This window comes from Engystomops pustulosus, chromosome 11, assembly GCF_040894005.1.
Source record: "Engystomops pustulosus chromosome 11, aEngPut4.maternal, whole genome shotgun sequence".
In the NCBI taxonomy this organism is placed as follows: Eukaryota; Metazoa; Chordata; class Amphibia; order Anura; family Leptodactylidae; genus Engystomops; species Engystomops pustulosus.
The window spans coordinates 42,146,041-42,159,537 of NC_092421.1; the positions used below are offsets into that span (position 1 = coordinate 42,146,041).

A 13,497-nucleotide genomic window follows, 5' to 3' on the forward strand; every position below is an offset into this window, starting at 1 on the left:
TAATTAGCCAGTGAAGCTTTAAGTGGATGATTGTCCAAAAGGCTAATTATATCCCAATATAAACCAATTCAAAGAAACTGACTTATCTAGTATTCAAAGTCCATGGGATGTAGAATCCCTGAGGGTTGATAAGCAGTTGGAAATGCTTACTGGCTCTTGGCAGTGTGAAAAAAGTTATAAGAGAAATGTTTGATAGCCATTCTCTGGGTGAGCATAGCCAGGTTGAACCCATTTGTACATGGGAAAACAGATTTTATATTTATATTCAGGAGTATCATTTCTCATATATTTGTATTCCTTAAAAATATTTATAAATCATCTTACAACTTGATTGCATCCTTTAAAATTTAGTCGCAAACCAGTTTTACGGCTACACAAACTCCAGCGCCCTACTTGAAAGAGTTGCACGTTAATTATGCAAATATGTTAATGAACCTAAAATGTCTGTAAAATACAACTAAAAAACACATCAAACTATGATATATCTGCCCTTTTGTGTTGTTTTATCACATCAAATTCCAATAAAAAAAAATTATGTTTGTAGCTGTAACATCTAAAAATGAGAAGTTGAATGGGTGCAAATTCTTTCGCAACGCACTGCATATACTACATATTAAGCGATTCTTTACAGAGTAAAGGCACAGTGTGGTTAATTGTGTTATAATGGCTATATTTGATATATGTGCAGGGCAAAATGTGGTCAGATGCATTGAAAGATATATTTTTGATGAAGGCAGGGGCACAGTATGCTTGATTGTCTTGTGAAGATTGTATAATGTATATTATTTAGAATTGCAGTTTGGGACATTATTGTTATCTAGGGGTTATTATGCTGTAAATGACTGTTCTGTGAAGTAAGCAGATGAAGCCATCTGGGTGTAGAAATACTTCATGGCCAGGAGAATTTGTCATGCAATTTTGTACCAACCCGGAACTTGCGCCTGAGTACTGTAGTCATTAGCTATACACCTATCTCCTAGCATTTATAATACCATAACGAGTAAACCAAGACTGGCTTTCAAAAGTGGTGCTCTACCAGCATGTCAGCAATGGTTTAGTAATGTTCTACAGCCTACACCAGTACCTCACATGTACAAGCATGACACCCTTCACACCTCTCCATGTTCACTTGGCAAGGAGGTAGCATAAAAGCGGAAACAGGCCCAATTTCTGGCCAAGCACCAGGAAATGTACCTGAAAATTGTACACCAGAAAAATAGCATACAAGCCCTGATAAATCCCACCCTAGAAGCTCTGCATACTTTTGGGCCTTATACATTATTGTAATAATGTTAATTTAGATAATAACATTTTAAACTCGACACTATCCATTCATTATTGGGATATTTTACCACCAACTTTTGGGTGGGATTTTTTAACAGGTTGTCTGATTTCTACTACAACTTTTTGAAAATTATTTTTGTCATAGGTGAGACATTTTTGTCTCTAAATGCAGAAAATGCAACAATTTCATGAATGCTCATGTCCATTATTTTCACATATTGCATCCATTCTTTGGGGGACATTTATCATATTTAAAATCTGCCTTTTTTGCTCTGATGCCTGATAGATTTATCATTATGGCAGCAGCGGTCTTCTTATGTGACATTGAGACACTTTTGCTAAGGGCTGTGTGCCAGTTTTCTGGTGGAATTTGCATGTTCTTTTAGGTGCAAACTGCTTGCATAAGTATTTAAGAAGAGTCTGCACCACATTTGTGTCCCATGCAACCATTTTATAGCATAGTTACACTAGACATCATTCAGGTGCTCAGTCGGACCGATTGCCAGATTTATCATGCAATGTCCCACAGAAGTGTGTCACGTACCCTATGTTAAAGGTGCACCACAAAAAAGTTGGTTCACTCTATCGGGAAAGTGCAGGAAGTGCCACATTCACGAAGAACGGGTGCAAGTAATCATGAAACTGGTACACATTATACACAGGCAAACTGCATTTAAGGCATTTTGCAATACTCTTAGTAAATGTGCCCCAATGTGATATTTTTCAAAGAGGTTGCATTAAAAGTCAAACATTAAATGACAAACAGTTGTATCTTCTTCATATACACCAAGGGGGACTGGAAAGACTATTCGAATAGTCACAAGTCATAAATTCATCACAGCATTGCATTAGCCAACATAATGATTATTCTGCTGGGAACTGCTCCTTTATCTAACTCTACAAATAGCAGCGTCTCCTGCGTTCCAGAATGGGTTCCAACCCGGCTATTTGGATATAGTGGAGACGAGAAATAAAGCAGGATACAAAGACGCGCTTCTCAATCGGACAATTTGTTTATTTCAATGGAGCAGGATAGGATAAAGTAACAACAATATTTCAGACTACGCGTTTCGGGGCGGATTGCACCCTTCTTCAGGTCCATAAAAAGCACACGTATTCAGCCTGATCTAGCTCCCGTCTGCTCTGGTTACTATTGAGCTTGGCACTCATTATCTGCAAATCAACACATTCACTCCAATGTCAGTTTGAGATGGATGCTCGGTCTTCTTACACCTTATATGGACGCCACCTGCATTACTCTGGGAGCTAGATCAGGCTGAATACGTGTGCTTTTTATGGACCTGAAGAAGGGTGCAATCCGCCCCGAAACCCATAGTCCGAAATATTGTTGTTACTTTATCCTATCCTGCTCCGTTGAAATAAACAAATTGTCCGATTTCTTGTCTCCACTATATCCTTTATATAACTGTCAGGAATTTTCCTGGAGGACTTTTTGAAGTTAAAAAGTAGCATACGTAGTTGGAGCTTTGAAAAAGACAGTATACAAAAGAGAAATGTCCCCCTGATGTACATTCTGATGTAAATTGTTATCATTTTTTGGTCTCTGTCTCTTTTATGACCAATATTTGACTCATTTGTGTGCATTTAGACTTCAAATTCTTTTTCCAACTCCTACAATTCCTGCCTTTGACTAATTATACTCAAATGAATTGTAGACAATACGATTTGATTTAGAACCAATATGATAGATAATTCTTCATTTTTATTTTAATATTGGTATACTGTAAATAACCCTTAAAAAGTTAAAATTCAAGTCTTACAGTGTTAACATTTATTTCCTTTTGACTGTTTTATGGTTCAGCATAAAAAAATCAATATGTGGAGTTTTCGATTTTGTTGTGAAATAAATATTGCACAAGATGCATTAATTCTACTGGGGACAGTGTAAGCTGCACCAAGGGAATCAAATTACAATTCTTTCTAATACCATGTTCCTATAACATGATGGTTGACCTTGTCAAAATGATTCCCCTTGCCTTGGGTGTGGAATAGTATCAAATTGAAATGCATGCATTTCATCTATGTGCGTACTTAGGGGCTCTCTTTTTATAATAAAGAAACTGCTGAAAATTGTTGGAAGTCATAATATATTTGTTGGGAGAAAAACAACAAAAATATGTTTCTTTATACATTTTAAATTAAATTTCTTTATCTTATCCAAATAAATTTAGTGTAAAAAAATTAAGTTTTATATAATAATTGGTAGTGGTAAAAAGGTGATCTTTTAACTCTTTTAGCTGATAAATATTTTTGTGCAGATGTAATTTTTTCACATATACCCTGCTATTTTATATTATCTCACTGTGTAGAGTCTTTAACAGTACAGAAATTGGAGAGGTTCATGGCATTCACACGTGATTGATGTTTCCTAAAAGCAAAAAAATGCCACAATTGTCTTATTGCTATGTGCAGTCTCAAAGTTTTTATGCTATACATAATTTTTAGGCAATTCTTAGAAAAAGATGCGTTCTGTAGGTTTTTATTGAGTCAGAACAGGTAAAAGTGTGTGTCACTTTTTTGAGGCAATAAAAACTTTCAAGTTCAACTTTGTAAGAAAACAGTAATGCTTCTTTATTTGTCAAATAAAGAGCCATGACCAGGTTGCAATTTTTGAGGAAGCTGAGGTCATTCCAAATCTCCACCCTAATTTTAAAAATATTTTACCAAACGATGATTGCGAGCGTATTGTTCTATGCGGTTGTCTGTTGGGGAGGAGGCTTAAACAGTAGAGAAAAGAACCAGCTCAACAAGGTTATCCGGAGAGCCCAGAGCACTATTGGGGAGATGCTGCATCCGCTAGAGGAAGTCTGGCAAACCAGATGCCTTAGGAAACTTGACGCAAGTTTTATTCTATTCTAGTCTATTCTATTCTAAATCTGTATAAATTACACGGGACACTTCAAACACTTATCATCTGAATTGTCATATGTGTCTGAAGTGTCCCATGTAATTTATTTGATTTAAGAAATAAACAAGTGCTTCAGTTTTTTGCAAAGCTGAACCATCACATTTGTTCTTAACTATGGAGTTCTTCTGGGAAACCTGATCCGTTATTCACATTGGGAGGTATTTGCCAGGGCACTTGTGTAGAATGCTAGCTTATTTCATTTCTAAAAGCTTTCTTATTGTGTTTTTTTTTTTGCTTTTGAAGTAAAGGGGTCAGGTATACATTTAACAAGAAATGCAAAGATATGCAAAAAATTGTAAAATCTTTACAAAAAAATAGTGTGTCAGGAGGATTCTTAGAAGAGGGACTGCTGTATTCATGAAGAACTTTATAAATACAGGTGATAAAATTACACTGGCGATGCTGTGATCATAGACCACAATTTATTCATAGAATAAAATTTTTTTAGCAAGGGTCTCAAATCTTTTAGACCTGCTAATAAATCTGTTTCATGTGAAATGTTAAACAATACTGCTGTTATGAAGCGGCAGGGTTTGGGTTGGAGACACAGACAGAGACAGTGCACCCTGAGACTAAACCCCATTCCAGCAATCACTGGCTAGGACAATGCAGAACAAAATCACAAAGCAAATGGATAGTCAACAATACAGGTAAAGGGTCAGAGATATCAGAATGCAGAATGACAAAACAACACATCTAGCTTACGGAGTACAAGACTATAGCAGACAAAGGGTACTGACCTTATAAGAAAGTCCATAGCCCCGGCCCGGTAGTTGATTGGATCAGTAGGATGTCAATGGGAGTGAAGAAGGACTCTGTCAATAAAAGCAGGTTCATTATTAGTGAACCGATTGTTCATGGGCACTTAGAGTTCACATGACCCTCCATCTGCAGCTATTTTATGGACCGGAATGTCTGGTTGATGAGGTAAATCTTCTAAGAATCCTCTTCTAAGAATTCCGGCTTCACCATACATATAAAGAAAGCGGTGCAGAACTATTAATAGATAAATGACCTAATATCCTGCCCCTCACACTTACACACATTACAAAAAACATAAGGTAAAGCAGCCAACCCCTTTAAACCAACAGTGTTAAGACTAGGAATATAACAGACTGGCAGTATTAAGGTATCCTCAGCCATTTTATAGACAGAGGTTTTACAGATGTACCAATTGGTTCACAAAATTGTGTCTGAAATCGTTGAATTCATTATCAATTGTTTAAACTAAATATTACCCCTCCCCCTTCACAAAGTAATAATGCCAACATGTAGATCTCTGTGGATGTTGTAGATGATAATTAACCAAATGCTTTCCTGGGTGTCTCTGGGCTTCCAAAATGCTTTGGGACCATCCCTGTAGTCCTGTTTATCAGTTACACCCCTCTTTGCCAACCACAACTCTTCCGCTTCATTTTAGCTCACTCTTTTTGCTGCTGAATGCACAAGCTGTCATTAACAATGGAGTTATGTGAAAATGAGGAAGAAAGGCTTATACTTGCATTGAAAGGTTTATGATGAGGAGTTGGTGGGAATAGTTCCAGCCAATTAGTTATGATTAGTGATGACCATTGTCATTTGCTAGCTTTTATATGAATTTATTATAATCATTGTTTTTATTGTATTTATATTATTTGAAATAGTTCCTTTCCAAAGGCTAACTAGCAGAAAACTGGATAACTCTAGCAGAAAAGAGTTCAATGACATTAAGGTCTTGGCAAATAAATTTGGACAATCAAGTTTTAAGCTGTAAACTTGGCCGTGTGAAACATTACACAATAAAAGCTTATGCCCCCGTCAAAAAAAAAAAAATCTGTAACAGGTCCCCTCAAACTATTACAAGTCAGAAACAGGACTGGTTTCCACAAAGGGAACAGAGCTATGTGTTCCAATAGGCGTGTAGACAACCTAACAATTAAAATAAATAAATAAATGTTTTAAAAGATAAAACAAGAGTAATGTATCAAGAGCAATGTATCACTGTATAATGTGCCATAACTATAAGGAATAATTGTTTTCGAGAGGTTCTCTAGTGCTTAAGAGCCATTTTAGAGATTAACAAGCAGTACATGCTTAATATTATGACAAAAGTTTAAAACCACAAAACAGATGTAGGTTATGCTACAGAGTTACTTCTTATCTTGCGGTTTAGCAGCTTGTGACAGCTTTAATTGGATAGAAAGTGTCTGCTGCGGCTACTATATCTGTTATAATAAGACAAGCAAAAGAAGCATACTCACCAATTTATTTTTTATAAAATTTTCTTCTATATCCCTAATCTTTTCAATTATGTCACACTCTTATTTACAGTGTTTTATTTCATGACTGCTTTTAAAGTGAATGCCTTCGCTTCCATGCTTGACCTTGTTTTTCTAAACTTTTCCTGAACTGATTCTTAAAATCCTTTCACACACGAATGGACCATCTAATTAAATCCAAGCTCCAGATTGTTAATGATTTTGTACCAACTGCTATTTCCAACTGTACTGTTGACTTAGCACCAATATACAGAGCCTTGCTAAGCAGCAGTAGGAATATTTTAAGAAATACATATAAATAAATATATATTAATAGTTTTTATGGTTTGTTATGATACAGGCATTATTGTTGAACATATGAAATTCTATTTAATATTTTAATTTATATAGCGTCTACAGATTATGCAGTGCTACACAGAGCTTGTCAAACGGTCCCTGTCCCCATGGGGCTCACAATCTAGTCAACCTACCAGTGTCGTTTTGAGTGTGGGAGGAAACCAGAGGACCCAGAGGAAGCCCACACAAACAGAGAAGATACAAACTCTTTGCAGATGTTAACCTGGATGGGACTTTAACCCAGGACCCCAGCTAAAAAAGGTGGAAAGCAATATGTTGTTTCTATGTAATTTATGTATGTGTTATTTTAAAGGCACAGTTCATTGCAAAAAGTGCACTCAGCTTCCTTCCAGCTTCCTGCCGGAAGGAAGGAAGGGACGGGTGGGCGTGGCCAGACCAAAGCTGAATGCAGCGCGACTTCCATGCCCGTTTGTTTACATGGGGCAGGTACCAGAGAGATCACAGCGCTGTATGCTGAGAGGGACCGTGGAGGTAAGTATATGTTTAACCCACAGGTTGTTTTAATACCCTCAGACAACCCATTTAATGTTGATGATTATGGCTTAGAGCCAAGGAAAAGCCAAAAGTAATTATCTAAAAAAAATTGGAATATTATATATAAAACCAACTGTAAATAATGAAAGTATGTAGATTAACCCCTTAAGGGCTCAGCCATTTTGTAGCTTAAGGCTCAGTCCCATTTTTTGGATTCTGACTTGCATCTCTTTATATGGTTATAACTTTTGAAATCAGTTACTTATCAAAGCGATTCTGAGATTGTTTTTTTTCTCCACATGTTTTACTTAATTTTAGTGGAAAACTATGGCTGATAAGTTTAGCATTTATTTACAAAAAAAAAGAAAAAAAATGATGATTTTTTTAAAAAATTAGCCATTTTCAAAATCATCGCGTTTTCAGACAGATAGATTTACCACCTAAATAGGTAGCTGAATAACATTTCCCATATGTCTACTTTACATTTTCATAATTTTTGAAATGTCTGGATAATTTATTTTGAGATCACGCGGCTTACAAATAGATCATTGATTTTCAGTATTTTCAGAATTAACTATTTTGGGGATAAATACTGTTTTGAATGGAATTTTACATATTTAGCATTAAAACTACCCTATATAACAAACCCATTTTCAAATCTGCACCCCTCAAACTATCAGAAACAGCTTTTAGGAAGATTGCTAACCCCTTGAGATCTTCATAGTAATTGAATCAATATGAAGGTGAAATTTAGAATGGTCAAATTTTGTCAGTTATACGTTCATTTAGCCCTAAAATTTACACACTTCCAAAAGATAAAAAGAGCAAACCCATTTTACAATTTGTTATGCAATTTCTCCCGGTTACAGAGACCCCCCACATGTTGCCATTACTTGCTTTATGGGAAGGGAAGGAGGGACCTGCAGCTGTCAGGATTTTAGTTTCCTCATTGGCCCATTTTGCTGGCTATAAAATTCTTGTTTTTTCGTTATTGGGGCCATATGATGGCATTTTTTTTGCGGGACGAGATGCTTTTTTCAGTGTTACCATTTTGGGGGTTGGTATCCCCTATTGTTGAAAATTTAGAATCTTTATTCGAGGTCACAAGTAGAAAAGCATCAATTCTGTGCTGGATTGATAGGTGCTATCAAAACAAACTAGGCGTCCAAAAAATCTTTTCAGTGCCATCAGCTGATCTCTGCCATGCCACCTCGCAAAAAAGAGCCTCAACCAACTATTGCATACATTTACTGTACTTTTTTTTTTTTATTTGTCCAACAATTTTCTTACAGTTGGTCTTATATAACATTCCCATATTTTGAGATAATGATTTTTTGGTTTTCCTTGGCTGTATGCTATAATCACCAACATTAACATAAACATGGTTTGTAAATCACTCTATATGCTATATGAGTTTCTCTTTTTGAATTGAATTACTGAAAAGAATAACTTTTTGCTCATATACTAATGGAAAGTATTCAGACCCCTATAGATTTTTGCTCTGTTTCATTGCAGCCAATTGGTAAGATCAAAAAAGTTCCTTTTTTGCTCATTAAATGTACACTCTGCACTCCATCTTGAGAGAAAAAAAAACCCTGAAATGTAGATACTTTTGCTAACTAAACAAGAAAAACTGAAATATCATATGGCCATAAGTATTCAGAGCCTCTGCAGTGACATTTACCATACATGCTGTCCATTTTACACACCCTGTATTTTAGATATATATATATATATATATAGTGACAGAGTGACTGGAGAAGAGGTAGATGGGGTGTATGTTTGCCCAAGGTACATCATTTTGCCTGTTACTAAAAAAGCAACCAGGATGAGTTTGTTATGGTTGTTCTAGAGGCCCCACTCTAACCGCACAGTTCGGGTTTTGAGCTGTCCATGTTATCAACCTACAGCTGTGCTCTCTCTGCATCTGGGGAATACATCCATGAGTTTGCTGCTGTGTATTGTTTGGGAGGCTGTGCAGTAGGCACAGACTCTAGTAGGAATGGAGAACTTATGTTCAGTTAGTGGGCAGACGGCCTAGGACAGTGATGGCGAACCTTTTAGAAGCTGAGTGCCCAAACTTCAACCAAAAGCGACTTATTTATTGCAAAGTGCCAGCACAGCAATTTTAGCAGTAATTTTTTCTCCTTGTTCTTTGACAACTTTAAATCGTTCAGCCTCCTAAAGACACCAATGCAGTTGAAAGGAGGAGAGCAAATTTGCTTATCATTGTAGGAAGGTTCTTCAGGAAGATTCTTTGAGTCCTGTCTGGTGAATTTCATTCTGGGGTGATGGCCTGGGTGCCCACAGAGAGGGCTCCGAGTGCCGCCTCTGGCACCAGTGCCATAGGTTCGGCACCACTGGCCTAGGACTTTATTGTGTTTATACTTTGCTTTGCTGCCTTTAATTTTAATGAAAAATAAAACTGGTTGCGGCCAGCTGCACCAAATGTTATTGCGGTGTCTCGCAAAAGTGCCCCTCTTCCCCAGGAGGCGACTACCCCGCTACCTAATCCCCTTACAATATACATACAAACACTGAGTGTAACAAAAAGATCAGGATGGTAGAAAATCTTGCGAAATAATCATTGCATCGAAAAAAAATTAAAAAAAAAATTTAAATATTTTTTAAAAACTTAGCTCCTCTGCCCACAGCCTTGGGGGCGCGGCATGGGACAATGATAAAATTTTAATGGGATACAACATATGTTATTGCAGGTTTGCATTACCTAGGAAAAAAAATCATATTGATTTTCGATTTTGGAAATAGATGGTGCTGTAATTGCCAAAAATCGAAATGTGTGCGCAAAAACATTGAAAAAAGGGGATATTTCAATAAATACAAAATAAGATCCAATTCTCAAAACAGATATATGCAATATTATTCCTAAAGCTAATCTAATGTTACCATATTGAAACACTGTAAAGCATTTAATATTTGAAAACTTTGTAAGCAACAAGAAAAATCTCCATTTTCAGAGGGGAGTAGACTTCAGCCTTCTAGGGGGCCCATGGAAACACAGACCACCCACCAAATTTTATACTGAGAACGACCTTCACCTAAGAAATCCTCATACATCTGTTCCTGCTCTCAATACTGATGTAAGAGCCATTTTAGGACCTTTGAATGTCCAGGGCTATATTTTTTAATATTAAACTTTGTCCACTACATTCTTCTTACACAGAATTTAGTTTCTACATAAAAAAATTCACATCCCCCCCTCACCTCTCCCCCAGGGAAGAAAATTCAGGATCAACTTTAGTGTTATTGGATAGATTCTTAAGAAATATGTGTTATATATTTTTTGTTATTTGATCCAATGTGTATTTCTTGAGATATATTGTATATACTCGAGTATAAGTCGACCCGAGTATAAGCCGAGACCCCTAATTGTAACACAAAAAAACTGGAAAAACCTATTGACTCGAGTATAAGCCGAGGGTGGGAAATTCATTGTTCACAGCCTCCCCCAGTATACAGCCTGCCAGTCCCCCATTGTATACAGCCTGCCAGCCCCCTGTAGTATACAGCCTGCCAGCCCACAGTTGTATACAGCCTGCCAGCCCACAGTTGTATACAGCCTGCCAGCCCACAGTTGTATACAGCCTGCCAGCCCTTAAAAATAATAAACTCAGTATTCACCATTCCAACGTCCCGGGCAGCTCCACTTCCATCTTCATGTCCACAGCCGCTCCATCTGCAGCGCCTCTTCTCCTTCAGGCCGGTGCTAGGACTGTGAAGTCTCTGTACGCACGGCCCGGTCAGCACATAACTGTGACATCACAGTTGCTGACGTCACAGTTGTGTGCCAGCCGGGCTGTGCGTACAGAGACGTTGCGGTCCTAGCGCACCTCTGAGGCGCTGCAGATAGAGCTGCCGCGGACCCGCCGCGGACATGAAGATGGAAGCGGAGCTGCCCAGGCCATAGGAATCGTGAGTATTGAGTTTATATTTTTTTTATATACCCGAGTATAAGCCAAGTGGGGAATTTTCAGCACAAAAATTTTGCTTAAAAACTCGGCTTATACTCGAGTATATATGGTACCCATTTTTTGAAAATTTATTTACCCATTTTAATTTTCAGTGATTACAGCACCACCTGTCACCAAAATCCAACAAGCTAGGTCAAATCAATGTATTTTTTCCTGGGAAATCCGAGTCTGCAATAAAAAATGGTGGTTCCATTTAAAATTTTAAAGTTACCCCCTTGCCTCAACGTGAGGGAGTGGGGGTAGAAGACAATGTTTGGTATCATTGCAGGGATGATGTGTAAAATATTTTACACATATATCTTTAGTTTTTTTGATCCAATGTTTATTTTGTGAGATATTGTCATGGGTGATCCTGCGACCTATATCCCGGGTGCCTTCAGAGCCCCTACACAGCAGAACTCACTTCTCCTGACTCCAGCGGCAATTTCTGTGGCTCCCGATGATTAGCACTGACCTGCCGCCTTCCCAGATAAATTCCTGTCCCTTCCTGTGACCCTTGCCGGATCTTTGTGCCACACAGCCTTCGTAAAAGCTCCCCAGCAATATTCCTGTGTTCCCGTGTATTCTGTGTTCCTGTGTCACATGTGCCGGTGTTCCAATTCCTATCTGACTGGACCTCTCTTTGCTGACCCTGAACTTTAATATTGCATCTTTGCTCCCTGCCCTGACCCTGCGCTTTGACCTGACCACGATTCTGTGTTCCGCTAAGGTACCTCGGCCTCGGCTGCCTCCGAGGGCTAGTCACACCTGTGGAACGACCTGGTGGTACCCTGCCGCAGAAGACTATCCCGCTTTGCGACGGGCTCTGTTGAAGACCAGGTTCCACTTAGATTCCGGTCCCAGGTGTCGGCTAGTACCACCTCTCGCGGTGGTCCATAGGATCCACGCATCCCGAATCCTGACAGTAAGATCTGGCCATGGATCCCACCGAGGTTCTGCTTCCCGACCGGCCCGATCTTGCCACCATCGTTGTCCAGCAATCACGTTAGATTGCCGCGCACCACTAACATGTTGCAACAGCTGCTAGCCACTCCACATCAGCAACAGATTACTGAGACTGCTCCTGCGACTTCTGCCAATGAACCTAGGCTACGGCTTTTTATGCCCGACAAATATGATGGGGATCCCAAGCTGTGCAGGGGCTTTGTAACCCAGAGCCTGGCTCCTGTTTTCCTAAGGCCGCTCTGGTCTCCAGCTGTGCTGTCTGCAGAAGAGCCTTTGTAGGTGGATGGAGCAAGACTTTTCTCACAAGAGTGTTCCAGAGAACGACAGGGTAACCTCTGCCTGTATTGCGCCAGTCCGGAGCACTTCATTGGGTTGTGTCCTATTCGTCCCCAAAGTTCGGGAAACGCCAGCACCTAGGGTTCTTGGGAGAAGCTTCACCGCGTCGGGTCATTCCCGTGCTCCTTAGTGTTGGCACCGGCAGCCAGCTTCAAGCGTGTGCCTTCTTAAACTCCGGGTCTGCAGAAGACTTTCTGGATGCTGCCTTGGTCGCGCAGCATCACATCTCAGTTATCCACCTCAAGAAACCCCTGGTCATCTCTTCAGTCAGTGGCGAGATTCTCTATGTCCCAGTTCAGTATCCCACTGAACCACTGTGTTTGCAATTTGGGGCCTTGCATAAGGAGAGACTGTCCTTCTATGTACTTCCCCGTTCTACATTCTCCGTCCTATTAGGACGACCGTTGCAGCAACATGCACCTGTCTTCAACTCCCTGACTGGGGAGGTTCTTCGCTGGGGTCCAGAATGCCAATCTCATTGTCTTATGGCTTTCCACCCAGTCTCTACTATGGCCTCCTTCTCGTCTCTCATGTCTCTGAAGGGTCTTCCCGCCACTTATCTGGACTATGCTGATGTCTTCTCTGAAAAGCAATCGAAGACCTTACCACCGCATCGTCCATACGATAGCCCTATAAAACTGCTGCCGGGCACATCTCCATGAGGTCGAGTTTACCCGCTGTCCGTGCCTGAAACTGCTGCCATGTCAGCCTATATTAAGGAGAATCTGCCGAAGGGGTTCATCCGCAAATCATCTTCTCCTGCTGGTGCTGGTTTCTTCTTTGTGGCCAAGAAAGATGGATCTCTCCACCCCTGCATTGATTATAGGGGGCTCAATAAAGTAATGGTGAAGAAGCAGTATCCGCCCTTGATCACAGAACTTATTGACCTCCTCTGTGGTGCTAAGGTCTTCTCTAAATTGGA

At 39.3% G+C, this 13,497-nt stretch overlaps 1 long non-coding RNA gene across 2 annotated transcripts in view; it reads right to left on the reverse strand.

The window, feature by feature from the left end:
- Positions 1 to 13,497, reverse strand: part of LOC140106410 (uncharacterized) — a 273,463-nt gene that overhangs the window by 125,427 nt on the left and 134,539 nt on the right. For both annotated transcript variants that reach the window (XR_011850782.1, XR_011850783.1), the window contains exon 3: positions 4,954 to 5,028. This is a non-coding gene — a long non-coding RNA (uncharacterized lncRNA). The remainder of the gene's footprint in view (positions 1 to 4,953; positions 5,029 to 13,497) is intronic.